The sequence below is a fragment of the Myodes glareolus genome, chromosome 26 (genome assembly GCF_982192425.1).
Source record: "Myodes glareolus chromosome 26, mMyoGla1.1, whole genome shotgun sequence".
In the NCBI taxonomy this organism is placed as follows: Eukaryota; Metazoa; Chordata; class Mammalia; order Rodentia; family Cricetidae; genus Myodes; species Myodes glareolus.
Genome location: NC_142051.1, coordinates 14,704,890 through 14,725,033, shown reverse-complemented (window position 1 = coordinate 14,725,033; position 20,144 = coordinate 14,704,890). Strand labels below are relative to the sequence as shown.

The window sequence follows — 20,144 nt, the reverse complement described above, 5'->3', positions numbered from 1 at the left end:
CTAATTATCTCATAACCAGAAACCTCTGGTTGTAGTTACAGTCCTCAGTAAGAACAATTAAAAGCCTGGGCAGAAGAGATGGTTCAGCAGGGAAAGGCACTAGCTGCACAAGCCTGAGGACCTAAATTTGATGCCTAGACCCTATATACCTACATACCAACTACACAAAACTGTCCTCTGACCTTCACACATGCGAATGGCACCCATGCACCCCCCACTGATCACATAAATAATAAATTTTTCCAAATAGAAAATCTAGAAGCTGCAGATATAGCTTGGTGATTTAGAGAGCTCTTGTTGCTCTTGCAGAGGACCTGGAAGTGACTCCCAGCACTACATGGTGGTTTATTGATGCGGGAGAATTGTCTGTATTCTGTCAATCATATTTTAATAAAACGCTGATTGGCCAGGCAGGCAGTATAGGTGGGAAAACCTGACAGGAAGTAGAGGTGATGCAATGAGAACAGGAGAATTCTGGGAAGCAAGGAGGTTCCTCTGTCATTCCTGTCCAGACCACCGAAGAGGCAACATGTAAGCTGTCACACTGAGAAAGGTACTGAGCCCATGTGGCTAACATAGATAAGAATAATGGGGTAACATAAGTTATAAGAGTTAACAAGAAGCCTGACCTAATGGGCCAATCAGTTTATAACCTTATGGAGTCCTGTGTGTAATTTCTCTTTGGGATTTGCCAGCTGTTGGGGTACCGGGCGGGACAGAAGCCCCAACAAGCCGGCCCCCATCATGTTACATATGGCGCCAACGTGGATAACTAAATCCACATAAAGCGTGAGAAAGCTTGGAAAAGAATAGAGTAAAACATGTTTTCTTGGTAGCAACAATTTCTCAGGTCTGCTCTGTTTGCTAGAGCAAGCAAGCACTCTCATCTAAGGGAGGCTTCCTGACTCAGCCTTAACTGCAAAACCTTGCAGCTCATTAAGAGGTCCTGCCACGAAACACTTAAATGCTGTTGGTGAAAAGCTAAACACATGCTTTTCGGTTTTCAGTCGTAGCAGAAAAAAAGCTGTGCTGTTTTAAAATGCCGGCTTTCTGGGCTGTCCTGCCAGAGCAAACTCTGACTCTTTCAGGCAGGCAGTCCGACTGAGTGTGGTCTGTGAGCAGAATGCTGCAGCTTGCTTGCTGACAAGGACTTTAAAACGCCATAGAGTTGTGGCAGTGAACACAGCTCTGGCTGGTACCTCAGCCTTGAGGCTGAAATGCTAAGAAATGAGCTAGATCTAGCTGTCAAAGCCACGGCTCTCCATATTGCTTAGTAAATTAATGGCTCATGTGGTCAAAAAAAAATATACAGTAAAAAAAGATTCAAAGAGGAAAAAAACCTCTAAATGGTTTACAGTGTGTATATACAGGCTAAAAGTTAAAGTTCTTAAAGTTAAAAAAAAAAAAAAGAGAGTAGTTGGGTGTGGTGGTACACACCTTTAATCCCAATGCCTGGGAGGCAGAGGCATATTGACCTCTGTGACTTCAAGGGGTAGAGGTAGATTGACCTCTGTGACCTCAAGGTGTGGTAGTACACGCCTTTAATCCCAATGCCTGGGAGGCAGAGACAGACAGATCTCTGTGAGTTCAAGGTGTGGTAGCATACACCTTTAATCCCAGCACTGGGGAGGCAGAGACAGGAGGATCTCTGAGTTCAAGGACAGCCTGGTCTACAGAGTTATTCCAGGACAAAGATATACAAAGATCCTGTCTCAAAAAGTAAAAGTAAAAATAAAAGAAATAGAGGTTAAAATAAAGCCACATAAAGATGGAAAATGCATAGAGAATCTTCATACTGTATGCTATTATGCTCTCTTTAAATTGTTTGATTGCTGAGGAAGGAGCAATAACTGCTAAAAGACTTTTGTTTATAAATGCTGCTGAACTAACCCAAGATAGGAATTTTGAAAATACCTTGGCTTCAAAACTGAAGTCAAAAGGTATGTTACTTTGGAGAAGAGATTTTGCTTTTGTTTCCACAGAAAACGAGAGACTCTGGATTTATTCAGAGTTAAGAATAATCACCTTTGACCAAGGGAGGCCACCTGAAAAATCTCCGATAGGAACAGATGGCCCAGATGTCTGAGTTCTACATCCAGAACAGATTCAAGACTACTGCCTGAGATGATCGAGACTCACAGGATACTCCAGTCATGACTTGATTATAACTCTAAATTTTCTTTAGGTCCCCTTAAGACTATCAGCGCCCCCAACCAGCAGGAAGTAGCCTGAAATACTACGCCCACATTCCCAACAAATGGACTGTGGGTATTTTCCTTTGTTAAAAAAAAAAAAAGAGGGAAATGATGCGGGAGAATTGTCTGTATTCTGTCAATCATATTTTAATAAAACGCTGATTGGCCAGGCAGGCAGTATAGGTGGGAAAACCTGACAGGAAGTAGAGGTGATGCAATGAGAACAGGAGAATTCTGGGAAGCAAGGAGGTTCCTCTGTCATTCCTGTCCAGACCACCGAAGAGGCAACATGTAAGCTGTCACACTGAGAAAGGTACTGAGCCCATGTGGCTAACATAGATAAGAATAATGGGGTAACATAAGTTATAAGAGTTAACAAGAAGCCTGACCTAATGGGCCAATCAGTTTATAACCTTATGGAGTCCTGTGTGTAATTTCTCTTTGGGATTTGCCAGCTGTTGGGGTACCGGGCGGGACAGAAGCCCCAACAAGCCGGCCCCCATCATGTTACAGTTTATAATCATCCTTAATTCTAATTCCAAGAGATCTGATGATGTCTTCTAACCTCCACAGGCACCAGGTACAAGCCTGATGTGCACACAAACAGGCAGACACATAAAATTAGTATATCAGTCCATCTTTAAATAAACGTTTTTGAGGGCTGGAGAGATGGCTGAGAGGTTAAAAATACTTGTCGCTCCTGCAGAGGAGCAGAGTTTGATTCCTAGCATGCACATAGTAGATCACAGCTATCTGTAACTCCCGTTCCAGGGGGTCTAATGCCCTCTTCTGGCTTCTCTAGGTATCAGGCATGCTTATGGTACATATACACCCATGCAGGCAAAATACTCATACACATGAAATAATAAAATAAAAGTTTTAAATAGAAAACCCATTTTGTAAAAAATTTCAGAATCTCGAAGATTAACAAAAAATAGAATGATTTACTTTTTTAAATGTTCTAGAAAAGTAAAATGTAAACTAAAGCTACATATTGGGCATTAGATACTGAAAAAAATATTTCCGCTTAATCAGGAAAAAAAAAGGGGGGGGGTGTACCAGATGAGGATAGACACATACTTAGGAGCAGAGATATACATATCTATATCTCTATCTACAATCCTCTTGAGTCCTAAATTAACTGATGTGGATGAAATAAGGAGAAAAAGATGAACACAGATAAAGAAAACTGATCAGATCCCAAACCACTAAAGAATTTCAACAGGAATAATAATGTTCCCCCTTTTATTTCAATCAGCTCCACACCCAGCTAACCTATCATACGCACATCTTCAACAACTTATTTTTAAAGTAATTATGCCTAATTTTCATCCTTACTTTTTCAAGGAAAAAAAAATCAGAGTTCAAGACAAGAACTAAGGAATATAATAAAGAGGCCCAAGGATATGGGACAAGTGTAAGGAAGCCACCCAAGCCAGACTAAAGACACTCAAGTTTACTTAATGACTGAACAAATCAGGAGACCTAATGGCATTCAGTACCTCCATAATACAGAAAAACTTACACAGATATTTGAATCTTTTTGGACCTAGGTACAAATCCTATTGTTTGGTCTTTTCTTATTTACTTGACTTTGGGATTAATGAGTTCCTGATATTTCAGTTTGCTCAACTAAAAGATGGAAATCAGAAGAATAATTCAGTAGAAATCCTTTTATAAAAGTCTACTTTTCAGAAACAATTCAGAGTTCCTCCCTGATTCCCTACATGGTGAAGTCGTCTAAGGAAATTACTTTCCTGGAGTCTCTACCTTTCCGCTCTCACCAAATGAACAGATGCTTAACACGGGCCAGCTATTTGTTACCAAACCTGTCCGTGCCAATCTGTCACTGTAATTAGATAAATGAACTACAACAAGAGATGGTTTCTGTGAAAAGATCAAAAAGACTCAAAGTGTGTGGTGTGTGTGTGTGCACGCGTGCGTGAGCGAGTGCGCGCGCATGCGCGTGCACACACACACACACACACACACACACTACAACATACAGACAGAGGTCAGAGGATAAGAAATAGAAGTAGGTCTCTCCTAGCATATAGGTAAACTTAGGTCACCAAGCTTGGCAGCAGCCCCGACCACCATACAAATAAATAAAGAAATGCATTTTTTTTAAAAAAAAAGTAATTCACAGCTATATAATGAGTTCAAAGCCAGTCTGAGCTATCACTCCCAGTTATATACTGAGTTCAAGGCCAGTCTGGGCTACATAAGACTTTTTCAGATGAGCAAAAACCAAAAAAGTATTGCTGTCTCCTGAAACATGCATAAATAAAAAGATATATTATTTCTTTGTTTTCTAGTATGTCTGTACAGAAATATACAAACATACTTCATACATCATTAGTCATATAACTTCTGGGGTGACCATCAAAAAAGTACAGTGTATAACTGAGAGTTCTGGGGGACAGTTCTACTTCATTGCAAGGACAAGATTACAATGATCCATTGACATGTCAGCAGGCCCAGGCATTTGAAGATGACAAGAACAGGAGTAATGGATGATATGCTGCTGTAGTATCAGTGAAGGAAGTAGAGTTCCTAAGCAAGAAATTGTGGGGTGGTCAAGGATTCGGACTGAGAAAACAACAGCAAAGACAAAGAAAGCCAATGCATAAACTAGTGATAATTTTTAAAGTAATCATTTTAAACTAAATATAAGTATCTAACAATTCGACCTCTAGATCAGAACTGCTGAGCACTGGCACTAATATTAGAAAGCTTTTCCAGCTACTTAAAATGATAGATGACATTGTAAAAGTTCATGTCACTGTGACATGAACTTTTACACATATTACAACCAACTTTTCTTCATGGAAAAACTTACATAAAGAAATGTACTCCACAATTAGAACAGTAAAATAAGGCCTCTTTCACCTACCGAGTTAGGAGAGAACAGCAACACTAGTAATCTAACACGAACAGTGAATCATTCAGACCACCACTCTTTTGAAAAACAATGTAATCAAATATTCTAAATATCGATATTCTTTGATCTAAAAACTAAAATCATACCTTGGAATCTGCCCTAAATTAACAACTAAGAACAGGAAGAAACCTTTATAGGAAGGATATTTTCTGCAAAATTTCTTATAACAGCAAAAATTAAAAATGGTACATTGCTTTACAAAAATATGTATTATAGGCACAAGAGCACAGCTTAGTGACATAGTATTTTTCTAGCAGGTACAAGATCTCAAAGTTCAAGCCCCATAATGCAAAAAACAAATTACTACTTTTTTTTTAAAGCAGCAAACAAAACTGGACAGATACTATAAGGCAGGGCTTCTGAAACTGACTCCACTGATGACCCTTTTTGCCCAAGAAACTCTGATGTATGAAGTGGACATAAAAAGCAAACAGTAGTTGATAATACATCATCCCAAAACAATTCTTTGACATATTTTAACATTTACTTAAAAAACAAATTTGCATACTAATGAGATGAAAGTGCCCACTTATTTTTACATAATTAAATTTTGGCTGAATTCACAATGTCAAAGAAGAGCCTCTTTAATGTCTTCCAGAGTTGGCTGATACTGATACTTTGATTTTATAATCATCAAAATAGAGAGCAAATGAAGTCCTGAGTCAATGTGTATTGCTGACAGGACCATTGACATGTCAAGAACCCTGGAATACCTTAGACCAATGGGAGCAGCAAGACCTTCCCAAAGGCAGAGTACTACAGAAGCTGATGATGTGTGCAGAACTATCAACCACAGCCTCCTCCTCCCAGATGGCTGCAGCCCGAGACTGTTCCCCCAGAGAGAACCTCTACCAAGATTGGCTAACCTGCTTCTCATACAGTGCACACTCCTCATCCCAATGTAAACACTAAGTGCACTGAGTCCCAGGCTTCTGGGGCCACCTCTATCTGTACATGTGTCTGTCATTTCTACTCATTCCCTACGGCCCCAGTCAAGTCAATCCCAAAGCTCTGCAGGATGAGGCACATCAATGCTGAGAATACCACTTCACATTGCAAACAGTAGGGGTGTGCTCATTTCATTGTTGCTGTTGTGTATTTGTAGGTCATTGTTTCATTTTCCAGGGTTTTTTTTTTGGAATAAATAATAGTTAGGCCATTTCAGAATTTGCTGGAAATTCTGCCATAATCCCAAACCAAAATTCATTTCTTTCTGTTTTTTGGGGTTTTTTCTTGAGACAGTATTTCTCTGTGTAACAGCCCTTGCTGTCTTGGAACTTGCTCTGTAGATCAGACTAGCCTCAAACTCACAGAGATCCTCCTGCCTCTGCTTCTTGAATGCTGGGATTAAAGGTGTGCACCACCATCCAGCTCATTTAACTGTTTTTAAAGGATTTGTTTATTTTCATTTATGTGTATACATGTTTTGTCTGTATATATGTGTACTATGTATGTGCCTGCCACTCTTGGGCGCCAGAAGAGAGCATCAGATCCCCTGGGATTAGAGTTATAAATGGTTGTTAACTGCCATGTGTGTGCTATAAACTAAACCCAGGTCTTTCCAAGAGCACCAAGTATTCTTAACCACCCAGCCATCTCTTCAGCCCCATTTAACTTTTTTTTAAAGTGATGCTTAAGTCAGCAACTCCAGCAAAGGCTTTTTAAATACAGGCATTCTAACACAATACAACCCAAAGCTTTTCTAATTTAACACATCCTGAGGAATGAAGGTAGGGAAAAGTTAAAAGTCTCTGTCTTCTGAGGTAGGGAAATGTTAAACGTCCCTGTTTTCTGTAATGAACCCACTGTGTTTCTCTAAAAGCAGAAACTCTGTAGAGGTGGTAAAGTCCCGAAATCTGAGCCAAGGTGGTTTCGGGACCATTCACAGGCATTTCCGGGCACAATGGCTACACAATTTAAAGTGAGCGTGTTGTGTGTGCAGAGTGAGCGCTGCACTGTGGACAAGCACTAACACCTCAGATTCATTATATAATTGATTCTGAATTAATTTCAGGTCCTGCACATTCAGAAACCCTTCACAGTTACCAATCTTTTTTTCAAAATCTGCATACAGCTATGTGATCGAAGTTTTGCTCAAAATGATAATTTATGAAATTGGAGTTATGGGCTGGAGAGATGTCTCAGTGTTGAAGAGCATTGTGAGTTCTTCCAGAACTCCTGAGATCAATTCCCAGCAATCACATGCTGGCTCACAACTGTCTACAACTGTAGCCCCTGTGACCCAGTAGCCTCTTCTGGTATGCAAATGTGTACGTAGACAAAAATGCCCAAACACATACATAAATCAATCTTTTTTAAAAAAAGTTATAAATCACATGAAATCATTGTTTCAAAAGATAAAAAGCAAACCATCTCCAAGCCTGGGACGTCTGGCTCAGCGGCACAGCTTTCACCTGCCGTGGGGGTGGCCGAGGCTTTAACCCCCAGAAACAAAGAAGAAAACCTCCAAATTAATTCTTTTATTCAGAATAGTGGTATTTCCTCTATTGTCTAAACTTCCAGAATCTTCTTTATCTATTTTCATCTATTACCCTACATCCTCATTCACTTTACCTGAACTGGAATAACATTCTCTCTGCCTCCAGAGTTCTACAGTACACTCCTGAAGGCATGGCTGTGTTTTGGTTTTTGGCTTCTTTTGTTTTTTTCTAGTTTTTTTGTTTGTTTTTGTTTTTGAGACAGAGATTTTGTGTGTAACAGCCCTCGCTCTGTAGACCAGGTTAGCCTTGAACTCACAGATTCTGTCTCAGCCCTCTGAGTGCTGGGATTAAAGGCATATGCTACCACTACCTAGCTTTTTTTCTAGTTTTTACAGGATATTCCATTCTCAGTTATTTCTGTTGCAGTGATAAAATACTCTGGCCAAAATAACTTAAAGGAGAAAGAGTTGACTTTGTATCAGAGCTCAAGATTATGGTCCCAGGAGGTGGGGAAGTGACAGCCAAGCTTGAGACAACTGGTAACCACTGTCAAGGGCTATTGCTCTCAGCTCACGTTCTCCTCACACAGTCCAGGATCCTAGGTTGGGTTACCATGTCACACACCGTGGGCAGGTTTTCCAAATTTAATTGACTTAATCAAAACAATTCCCAATAGATAAACCTAATTCTAGATAGCTGACAATAGAGATCAACCATCACACTCCACAAAACATTCAGGATTTCATGTCAACAAGTTTGGTATATATGTACACCTCAACAGAAGAACTGTCATGGTTTGAGGCCAGCTTGGGCCACATAGTGAATTCCAGGCCAACATGTCTTACCGAGTTATACCCTATCTTAAAAATTAAAAAGCCAGGCATGGCGGCACACACATTTGATCTAGCATTTGGGAAAAGCAGGAGGATTTTTGTGAGTTTTAACCAGCATGGTCTACAGGGTGAATTCTAGGTCAGCCAGGGTGAACAAAAGAAATCCTGCCTCAAATAAATAAATAAATAATGATAAATAAATATAGATAGATAAATAAATAAATGAATGAATAAATTAATGAGTGAGTGAATGAATAAATGAATGAATGGGTAAGTAATGGGGAGGGAGAGGGATGAGTGAAAAGAGGGAGGACAAGGAAAAGAAAAAAGGGAAAAAGCAAAGAAAAAATTCTATTTCTATTCGTTATTTTACATCTGATGACTAGCATGACTCTTGATACCTAGTATCCTCCCAAGAGCTACTTACTACATCAGTCAGTAGATTGATTCATGGTCTAACTTCTCATTGCCAAGCCCTTCCAGAACTGACTCAGAATATGAGGTAGAGGTGGCACAGGCCCATGCTCCTAGACTCCAAAAGGCTGCGGTGGGAGAGAGAAATCCTGAAATAGAAAAAGGATGAGTCTGGAGAACAGCCAGCTTCTACTGGTTCATGGCCCAAAGGAAAATACTAACCAGCATCACACCCAACAGTAACATGACATCAGTGTAATTCAGTCAACTCCTCTGATTAGCCGAATCTTTATTTTTTTTTTATGTATATGAGTGTCTGCTTGCATGCCTAAAGTACCTAGTACCCATGGAATTCAGAAGAGGGCACTGGGTCCCCTGGACTGAAATTACAGACAGTTCTGAGTCACCATGTAGGTGCTAGGGATCAAACTCGGTCCTCTGCAAGAGCAACAAGTGCTCTTAATAGCCGAGCTAACTCTCCACTCCTAACTCTCCAAATCCTAAGGGCTTGTTGAACAACTAGAAAAAGAACTGAACAGATAACCAGAAAATCTGCCTGCTGACCTCCGTCACTTGATGCTTTTAGATTTTCTTTGCTACATAAAATCTCTACGAAGAGTTGAAGTTACACAAAATAGCAGAAACTCCCTCCATATGAGCCTTAAGCTCTCAACAATTATATACAATTATGTCTATTAAAGATATATGCATTATATCTACATTCACATATAAATAGATATTATAATATATAATTACACTGGAATTACTACCTTTTCAGTAATCTATTTTCAGCCAGCAATCATGAATATGTAATGTGTACATTAACAGTACAATATAAACATTAACAGCAATTTCAAAAGCAACTGTAGCCAATAAAAAGTCTGACATGTACTGGGGTTTGAATTCTACTGCTACCTCTCTTTCTAAGTCTTAATTTCCAAGACTATAAAATAGGCACAACTGCCACAAGATTAAATAAAATGATGAAAGTCAGACATGGTGGCTCCCATGCCCATAATCACAGCACTGAGAGGCTGAGGCAGAACTGCTGTAAGTTTCTGGCCAGCAGGGCTAGGATACAGAGTAGTAGGAGAGAGTCAACTTCCACTCTATAACCTAAACACACACACACACACACACACACACACACACACACAGAGTAAGAACTCAAGAGGGAGAGCAAGGCGATCATGAATTCAAAGCAAGTATGAACTACCTAGCAAGAATCAATTTGAAAGCAAAAACAAAAACAAAAAAATATCAACAGACCCTCAACTTAGGAAATGTTTTGAGTAGGGGCTGGAGAGATGGCTCAGTGGTTAAGGAAACTGGATGCTCTTCCAGGGGACCCGAGTTCAATTCCCGGCAATCTCATGGCGGCTCACAACTGTCTATAACTCCAGTTAGAGAATCTGATGCTCTCACACACACAAACATACAGGCAAAACCAATGTTCATAAAATAAACAGACAAATAAATCTTTAAAAAGTATTTAAGTTGGGTGGTGGTGGCACACACCTTTAACCTCAGCACTCGGGAGGCAGAGGCAGGTGGATCTCTGTGAGTTCGAGGTCAGCCTGGTCTACAGACCAAGTTCCAGGACAGGCTCCAAAGCTTCACAAAGAAACCCTGTCTGGGATGGATGGATGGATGGATGGATGGATGGATGGATGGATGGATGGATGGGGAAGGGGGAAAGGAAGGAAGGAAGGAAGGAAGGAAGGAAGGAAGGAAGGAAGGAAGGAAGGAAGGAAGATGGATGTTCTGAGGCACAGTGGGTAAAAGCACTTCAGAGGTAAAACCTGAAAACCTCAATTTAGTCCTTGTGACCCACAGTGGAAGGAGGTGTGTGTGTGTGTGTGTGTGTGTGTGTATTTAGTCATTGTGATCCACTGTGGAAGGAGCTGTCCTCTGGTGTGTGTATGTGTGTTCAGTTCTTGTGACCCACTGTGGAAGGAGCCTTCCTCTGGTGTGTTTGTGTGTTTAGTCCCTGGAACTCACTGTGGAAGGAACTGCCCTCTGATGTGTGTGTATTTTCAGTCCCTGTGACCCACTATGGAAGGAACTGTCCTCTGGTGTGTGTGTGTGTTACTTACATATTCACAAATAATAGTAATTATTTAATTTTTAAAAATCATTGAGATCTTGCATTGCTTGCACTGTACAAAAACCTGGGTTCAATCCCTAGCTCGTGCTCTCTCGTTCTCTCTCTCTCTCTCTCTTGGTTTTTTGAGACAGAATTTCTCTGTGTAACAGAGTCCTGGCTGTGCTGGAACGAACTCTGTAGAGCAGGCTGGCCTCAAATTCAGAGATCTGCCAGCCTCTGCATCTGGAGTGCTAGGATTAAAGGTGTGGGCCACCATGCCCAACATGTTCTCTACCTTTTTCTGAAATAGAAACTGATCCCAGGCTAAGTAATGAAAGATACCTATAACCCAACATATGGGAGGCTGAGGCAAATGGCTACTAAGGACAGAGGTCAGGCAGTAAAACACTTTCCAGACATACGCATGGCCCAAGGTTCAATTCCCAGTACTACACACACACACACACACACACACACACACACACACACACACACACACAGTAGGGGGGACTGGGGAGGGGGTGAGGACACGGGACACAGAGTAAAAGAAGAAAAAAGGCAGTTCTCACTAAACTCTAATGTAAAGCAAGTCATCTACAAGATGAACTGTCACTCCTAGGAACATCAATTTTAGCTCAAAGTACTTTAAACAGTTTACATATATAAAAGACACAAAATGTAAAATCCCTGAAAATTTAAAAAATAAAGCTTCATAGACATCAAAGACTTTTCAACTTACAAAAGGGATATTTTGGGTTGTTTCCCTAGATTTTTTGAGGGTACTCATCCAACTCATTTGCCACTGGGAATGCTTGGTAGAAAAAAAACCTCAGCATTATTAAAATAAATGAATCACATATGATTTTTTTTAGTTTGCCAGAAACAATTATATAAAGGAAAATTCTACGCCAACACCATCTTTAATATCTAAGGCAGTAAACCTCCAAGGCACTTGAACTGCTCCAACTTAACCTCAACATTTTGTTTTAGGTATCCCAACACAAATCCAATTTCTACAAATCACCCAAGTTTTTAAGATTACCCAAGCTAAAATGCTCAAAGAAAACTAATGTTATATCTTGTTTTCTTTTTTCTTTTTCTTTTCTTTTTTTCTTTTTTTTTTTTTTTTTTTTTTTTTTTGCAGGGGAAAGTTGAGAAATGGTTTCTCTGTGTAGCACTGGCTGGCCTGGAACTCACTCTGTAGATCAGACTGGCTTCAAACTCACAGAGATCCACCTGCCTGTCTCTGGAGTGCTGGGATTAAGGGGTGCGCCACCACTGGCTGGCTCTAATATTACACCTTGATTCAGTAGCCTAGAATAGTCCCTTAAAAGTCCTGCTCCTCTCCCCCACCCTAAGTGAACAAGGACTCAGTAAGCATCTAGTCAAGTGATGCCATTTCCATAAACACTCTTGCTAATAACTGGTCTGCACCCCAGGAGGGCTTCTGTGGCTCGTCCTGCATCACCCGTTACGTACAGCACTTCACTCTTCCCTTCCTCTAGAAGCCATTTTGAATACTAGTATCTTATTTGTACAAGGTTTACTTGCTATAGCAAATAAGTCTTTCCTTGCTCTAGTTTCTGACTTTCCTGCGTACAGGGAAAGGAAAGTCAGTTTCTGTTATTTCATTTCGTATGTCAAACTGTGCTGCAAGGACCAATTTGGAGGGAAGAGTGAAGCTCGTGAGCTCCTACAGGGAGAGGTCAGGGCAGAATAAACCCTGAACCTAACTGGAACATGCATAAATACATAAGATGAACACTCCTTTCCAACACCTCAAATACTACCAAGATTTCCAGATTTCACAGAATCACAATCTTCTAAGAGGGGTAGAGAGACCAGTGTAGCGCGCGCGCGCACACACACACACACACACACACACACACAAACACCTGCCAGGATGCGTGGCACACTCCTGTAATGTAAGCAATTGAGAAATGAAGCAGAAGGGTCACATGTTTCAGGGCAATCTTGGCAGTAAAGGGTTCAAGACCAGCCTGTACTATATACATGTGAAGCTACCTGAAGAGAAAACAAACTATATAATCACTACTATTTCATCAAAGAATTGTGTTCCCTTTAAAATTCGTAAATAATAGTTTTAGGAAAAAAAGGATTATCTTTTAAATTCAATAGATTTAGTCTTATAAAAAGCAGACCACATTCTCATTCCACACAGAAAGTGATAACAGTGTCATAGGAGAATGACACTATAACACACTGCAGCGTTTGAGAACCATAGGTCTAACCTGCAAGGTCCCCAGAAGAAAGCAGCTGTAGTACATGTTGAAAACAAGTATTAACCTCTCCAATAACAAGAAATGGAAGCCTGGAGGAAGTTTGGGGACTCTCCCAAAGTCACAGGTCAAGAATTTTAACTCAGATTTGTATATCTCAGAGTCAATTCCCAACCATCAAGCTAAACTTTCCCAGTGGCATAAAGTCCCACTTTTATCCAGCCACTTTTGGGACCAAAGACAACCAAAGCATTTCCTAGACAGCTGGTGGGAGTGAAAGGCGCATCATTGGCCATTACTCAGACTAAAGCTAAATGGAACTCCTGACCTTTGCCCCATTAATACCAAGCTCCCTGAAACTAAGCCAAGCAGCCCAGACAAAGCACACGTACAAGACTCCTGCCTCCAACCACACCACTGCAGACCCTATGGACATCCCCTATTGCCTGGGATGCAGCGAGAAAAGTACTCTTGAAAAGCAAAAGGAAGGTATTTTTTCTTAAGAAAAAAAGAAATACTCCTACAGCAACTCTGACTAAAAACAAGCTTGCCTTTAAAATGTTACAGCCCTGAGCCTCATTCTACAAACTATTACAGTGTTTTACAGGTTAAAATACAATTTCTTCCTATTTAACTATCTAAAAAGCAAAGGACATGAAACCCCACAGATTTTGAGCTCTTAAAAGTTTTCAAAGTGCCGGGTTGTGGTGGCGCATGCCTTCAATCCCAGCACTTGGGAGGCAGTGGTAGGTGGATCTCTGTGAGTTTGAGGCCAGCCTGGTCTACAAGAGCTAGTTTCAAGGGCTGGAGAGATGGCTCAGGGGTTAAGAGCACTGACAGCTCTTCCAGAGATCCTGAGTTCAATTCCCAGCAACCACATGGTGGCTCATAACCATCTGTAATGAGATCTGCTGCCCTCTTCTGGCATGCGGCCATACCTGGAGGCAAAATGTTGTATACAAAATAAATAAATCTAAATTTAAAGAGGAGGGGGGCTGCTTTTCCAGACCTGGCCGAGCAGGAGGCGCCATCATGGGTGTTGACATCCGCCACAAGGACCGAAAGGCGCAAGGAGTCCAAGGGCCAGGACATCCACCTGCGGCTGCTGGTCAAGCTGTACAGGTTTCTGGCCAGGCGAACCAACTCCACCTTCAATCAGGACGTGCTGAAAAGGTTATTTATGAGTCGCACCAACCGGCCACCTCTGTCCCTGTCCCGGATGATCCAAAAGATGAAGCTTCCTGGCCGAGAAAACAAGACGGCTGTGGTTGTGGGGACGGTCACAGATGATGTGAGGATTCTCGACGTGCCCAAACTGAAGGCGTGTGCACTGTGGGTGAGCAGCCGGGCCCAAGGTCCCATCCTCAAGACTGGGGGTAAGATCCTCACCTTCAACCAGCTGGCCTTGGAGTCTCCCAAGCGCCGTGGCACTGTGTTCCTGTCTGGTCCTCACAAGAGCCGAGAGGTGTACCGCCATTTTGGCAAGGCCCCAGGAACCCCACAGGAACCCTATATCCGCTCCAAGGGCCGGAAGTTTGAACGTGCCAGAGGCAGAAGGGCCAGCCGCGGCTACAAAAACTAACCCTGGATCTTACTGTTATTAAAAAATAAAAAAATAAAAAAAAGAGCCAGTTCCAGGATAGGCTCCAAAGCTACACTGAGAAAACCTTCTCGGAAAACAAAACAAACAAAACAAGAAAAAAACAAAACAAAATTCAAAGTAAAACATAATCTTCACATGTATTATATGATAGATATATGTTATTCTTTCATCCCTCTATGGAAATCAGAGCATTTGAATAAAACTATTCATATTAATCAAGAGTACTTTTATTGGGCTGGGAATGGAGTTTGGTGGTACATCACCTATTTGTTATAAATGCCTGTGATAGAAGGTTTGATCGGACACCACAAAAAAAAAAAGTATTATAAAAGAGCCAGAGAGATGGGGCTGGAGAGATGGCTCAGAGGTTAAGAGCACTGACTGCTTTTCCAGAGGTCCTGAGTTCAAATCCCAGCAACCACATGGTGGGTCACAACCATCTGTAATGAGATCTGATGCCCTCTTCTGGTGTACAGGTAAACATGCTGCATATATAACAAATAAATAAATATTTTTAAAAAAAAAAGAGCCAGAGAGAAAAAAAATATTAATACCATTTTTCCAAAAGGTAATGTTAACAGTCACTGTCATGAGAATCCAAGTAATGTCTCTGAATATCAGAGGCTCTTAATATCGAATTAAAAATAAGTCATACACATTAAAAAAAAAGAAGAAGAAGAAGGGAGGGAGAGAAAGAATACATCAATAGCCTCCAAATCTTCACAAGTTACTTAGCAGACAAGCCTAAAGCAAAGAGCCACTCCGGCGCTAAGGTGACCAGTGAGTCTGAGAGCCTGAGCTTCCTGGAAACAGAACAATCCTAACACAATATTCTGCTAGCAAAGTCACGAAAAGTTCTATTTCTTGATTTTGTTGTTATTTGTTTCAGAGACCAGGTCTTAGGTAGCCTGGGCTGACTTCAACTCCTGGTGTAGTAGAAGATGACCTTGACCTTCTGGCCCCACAACTCCTTCAAGTGCTAGAGTTAGAGGCAGGCATAGCGCTAGTCTAACCCACAGTCTAGGGCCTCAAGTGCTAAACTATACTCGCAGCCTGCCTCAAGTGGATGTTTTTATTTTTGTTTTTTGGGTTTCTGTTACTGTTGTTTTTGAGACAAGGACTTTACAAAGTCCCTGGAATTTACAAAGATCTGCCTGCCTCTGCCTTTTGAGTGCTGAGATTAAAGGGCACCACCACAGGTCACAGGATTTTTGAACTTTCTAAAATTAGATTTAGTGTGTATGTGGGGGGGGGGGGGGGTCTGTGATGTGGGTACCATGGCCTGCAAGTGGAAATCAAAGAACAACTTCAAAGTTGTTCTTTCCTTCTACCATGTAGGTGCCAGGAACAGAACTCGGGGCATCAGACTTGTCAGCAAGCACCTTTACCTGCTGAATCATCTAGACACCCCTCAACTGAATTTTAATGAACAGATTTTTTTTCCTACTCCATCTGAATTTATAGCTCAAGGAAACTACACAGATTATCTAATTCGTTACCCACTGCATAAAATATACTCAGTGTTTTTCTGTTTTTTTTTTAATTTATTCATTATGTACACAGTATTCTGCAGGCCAGAAGAGGGCACCAGACATCATTACAGATGGTTGTGAGCCACCATGTGGTTGCTGGGAATTGAACTCAGGACCTTTGGAAGAGCAGGCAATGCTCTTAACCTCTGAGCCATCTCTCCAGCCCCCTGTTTTTCTGTTTTAAACAGATGCCATTTAAATACAGGGCTGGTTTTGCTGCTGCTGCCCTGGTTTTATTCTCTCTACACACTCCCTTGGCACTTTAACCTCCTTGTACAGATTCAACAAGTAGATCCATCTGAATAATCTACTTGTGTTTTCCCTCTATTTATGTTTTATATATGTCTAGCTCTGACCTCTCTCTTGTAACATAAACCTCCATTTCCAAAAGCCTTCATGTAGTTCTAGCAGGTAAGTATGTTCAAACCTGGCATGCCAGGCTTGGAAGCACACGCTGGCAACCACAGCTTCTCTGGAGAGCTAGGCAGGAGTATGAATGTGAGTCTTTACCCCATCTTAGAACAATGGAACCTAATGATGCAACTCATTGCTCACATCCCTAGTAACCACCATCAACAAGATCCAGTTAGAAAGTGTAGCTTTCTATTTCTGCCTCCACTAAACCCTTTCCATCAGGTCCCTCCTCCCTACTGATGGGTGTTAGCTAGGCCCTGCTGGTCCTTGGTCTTTATCCTATTATCATCACTCTCAGAATGCACAGCACTGCATTAATAGTTTGCAATAATAAATCAATCTGCACACTAAACTATCACAAGTACTCCTTGTTTTTTTCCAAATGCTGAACTTCTCAATACAGCATCTAAACATGCGCCTCAACTTAAATCCAAACTTCACTTCTAATTCCAAAATAAATCATCCAGGTCATCTGGTACACTAACTTTTCCCTACATCATGAGCCTTCTCATCTCCAAAACTGTCATTCTCTTTATCAGTCACCAACTAATTTAAAATAGTTAGTTTAAGAGCAGGGTACAATGGAACATGCCTATAATCCCAAGCACAGAAGTGGAGACTACAGATCAGAAGATCAAGGTCATACTTAACTGCAAAGGAACCTTAGGCCTACTTAAGACGCAGGAGACCCTGTCTCAAAAATTACATGAAATAAATAAAAAGAATACAAGTTTATTGGAATTACCAACTTCCCCACAAGGTCAATCTGGCTTCAAAGAGGGACTGATACACTAGCCACATAACTCCAGGGGAGGTTACTGAACATTTGAGACTCAGTATCCAGACTATTCCAAGAGATGCCTACACAGTAAGTCCCTGTCTCAACAGAAAGAAGCTTCTATGTTGTTGTGACAATAATAATAAAATTTAATGCCCAATAAATAATAGCACTGACCCACCCTTGAGTGTTACCACGTCTCTAGTTTTTCATGACGACTTAAGCTAAAACATTTTCCTTTTGTGCAACCCCAAACTTTAGATAAACCCACTCATGTGGTTAAGTATTTACATACATTTCTTTGTTTTCAGAGGCTCTTCCTTTGCTGTGAACAGGGTCCTCTTGCTAGCAGTTCACCATCCTCTTGCCCCTGCTTCCTTTGCCTCTGCATGCACGTCATCACATCCAGCCAATTATGTATTTATACTATGAACCTTGTACAATAAATATCGTCCATCCCTACCAGACTCCAATGTCTAAAGACTAGCCTCAATCTCTGTGACTTAGAGGGCCTGACACAGCATTTTTCATGAAGCACTCAACACCTCCCTCCAAATTAAGTCCCAATTCAAAAGAGGTTTAGTATTCCTAGACAGTGCAATTCAATTCTTCATGATTTCAACACACCTTGGAAAACTATCAAAACATGAATCTTAAGTTATAATGGCTTCGCCTTTATTTGTCCCTACATGGTTCCCTAAAAGAAACTGACACAGAGAAAATGCTCAATATCATTTGACTTGACTTGAGCAATAAAATTTACAATGCCTGAAAGTATATGATTTTTACCAATTTCTTTTTTACTTTTATAACTCCCATAATTTTTCCCTTCAAAATAATTATATCCAGAGTACAAATCCATAACCAAATCTAACTTGACTCATTTTTCAGACTCTAATTTCAACATCCCAATCTTAGGCTCTGAACAATTGAGTATTTCAAGGTAGGTATATAAGAGGCCACATTTTCCATCCAAATCTAAACGTTGTACTCACATTTTTCCCACAAACTTAAAACACACACACACCCCTTTAGTGCTAAATATCAGTAACATAGATTTGGGTGGCTGGGGAGATGGCTCACAGGTAAAGTGCTTGCTGAGCAAGCATGAAAGCTGAATTGGAATTCACAGCACCCACATAAAAGCAGGTCCTATATAGCATGTCTGTAGCCCTTGGAAGAAGACTGGGGGACATGAGCAAACACAGGAGGATCCCTGGGACTTGCTAGCCACACAGCCCAGCCCAAAACTCCAAGCTCCAGGCTCAGAGACACCCTGTCTCAAATAATTAATAATAATAATAATGAGGAAGAGGAGGAAGAGAAGGAAAAAAAGGAGAAGGAGTAGGAGACGGAAGAAAAGGAGAAGGAGGAGGAGGAGGAAGAAGAGGAGGAAGAGGAAGAAAAGGAAGAAGACACCCAATGTGAACCTCTGGCATTACACAGAGACATTTTTTTATTTTGTTTTTTCAAGACAGGGTTTCTCTGTATATAACAGTCCTGGTTGTCCTGGAATTCAATCTGTAGACCAGGCTGGCCTCAAACTCACTGAGATTCACCTGCTTCTGCCTCCCAAGTGCTGGAATTAAAGGTGTACACCACCACCGCCTGGTGAGAAAATTTTTAAATGAAATAATTCTTCCTTTGCATAAGTCAGTTCATGGAATTTGTCACTTCAAACTATCCCCCTTATTCATGATATCACCTTCCTTTCCGGTGGAAGAGAGAATGACAAAAAAGAAAGACAGACAGACAGACAAGACAAAAAAAAGTATAGATCCTAACATAAGCATAATATGAGAAGAGAACATCACTGGTTTGATGAAAATGACTTACGTATACTTGACACTGTGACAACACAGGTCGTTTGTAACAAATGAACTTTCTGGTTATAATTTAAAACTCAATGAAAGTGGAAAATATACCCATTATTTGCTACAAACCTTTCACCGGTAGTTTATACCCTAACTCCGTTTACTAACAGTAGTTACAAGATTTTCTTCTCTAGGAAATTCTAAGTTTATTCGAGCTAAACACTTCATACATTTAAATCAACAAACACACCTCTGCCCAGCTGTAGGAACCTCCGACGCGTTGCAACAACAGCTGGACTACACAAAGAACCTCTGATGAGAAACTGAGGAATATTTTTCTAAGCTCAAGAAATGACAGTTCCAAGTATGAAAGTAAACAAATTTGGGGTAGAAAAGAATACCATTCTCCAGCCCTTTGCAGTCAACTCGAGCAACGTCCCGACTGAACTCTTACAACTGTGACTTCGGTTGAGCACAGAAATTCGAAAGGTTGATTCGGGAATTAGCATCATTTTTTTTTTAACGTCAGCAAGAACACGGGAAAACTCATCTGAAACTACGATTCTCCTCCAATCTTCGTTTTGTTTTTTAAGAATTGACTTTAACAGTTTCAGCTTTCAAGCAGAGTCAAGACCCTTCGAGTAAAGCTACTGCCTCAGTGACCCTCCGCAGGCATCCAGACCCAGTTAGTTTCAAGCCGAGTCCAAACGAACCCAGACGACCCCGACGCAGAACTGGATGAAAAGCCCCGCACAAGATCTTCAGCATCCACACAGGGAGCGCCCCACCCTGGGACCGAGACTACACCCCTGGGACACAGGATAATTGCTGAGCCGGGAAGGGGGGGACA

The 20,144-nt window shown here is 41.0% G+C and overlaps 1 protein-coding gene and 1 pseudogene across 1 annotated transcript in view; one reads left to right on the top strand and one right to left on the bottom strand.

The window, feature by feature from the left end:
* Window positions 1-20,144, bottom strand: part of Frs2 (fibroblast growth factor receptor substrate 2) — an 82,625-nt gene that overhangs the window by 61,931 nt on the left and 550 nt on the right. The window lies entirely within an intron of this gene.
* Window positions 14,166-14,755, top strand: LOC125390107 (large ribosomal subunit protein eL18 pseudogene; annotated as a pseudogene).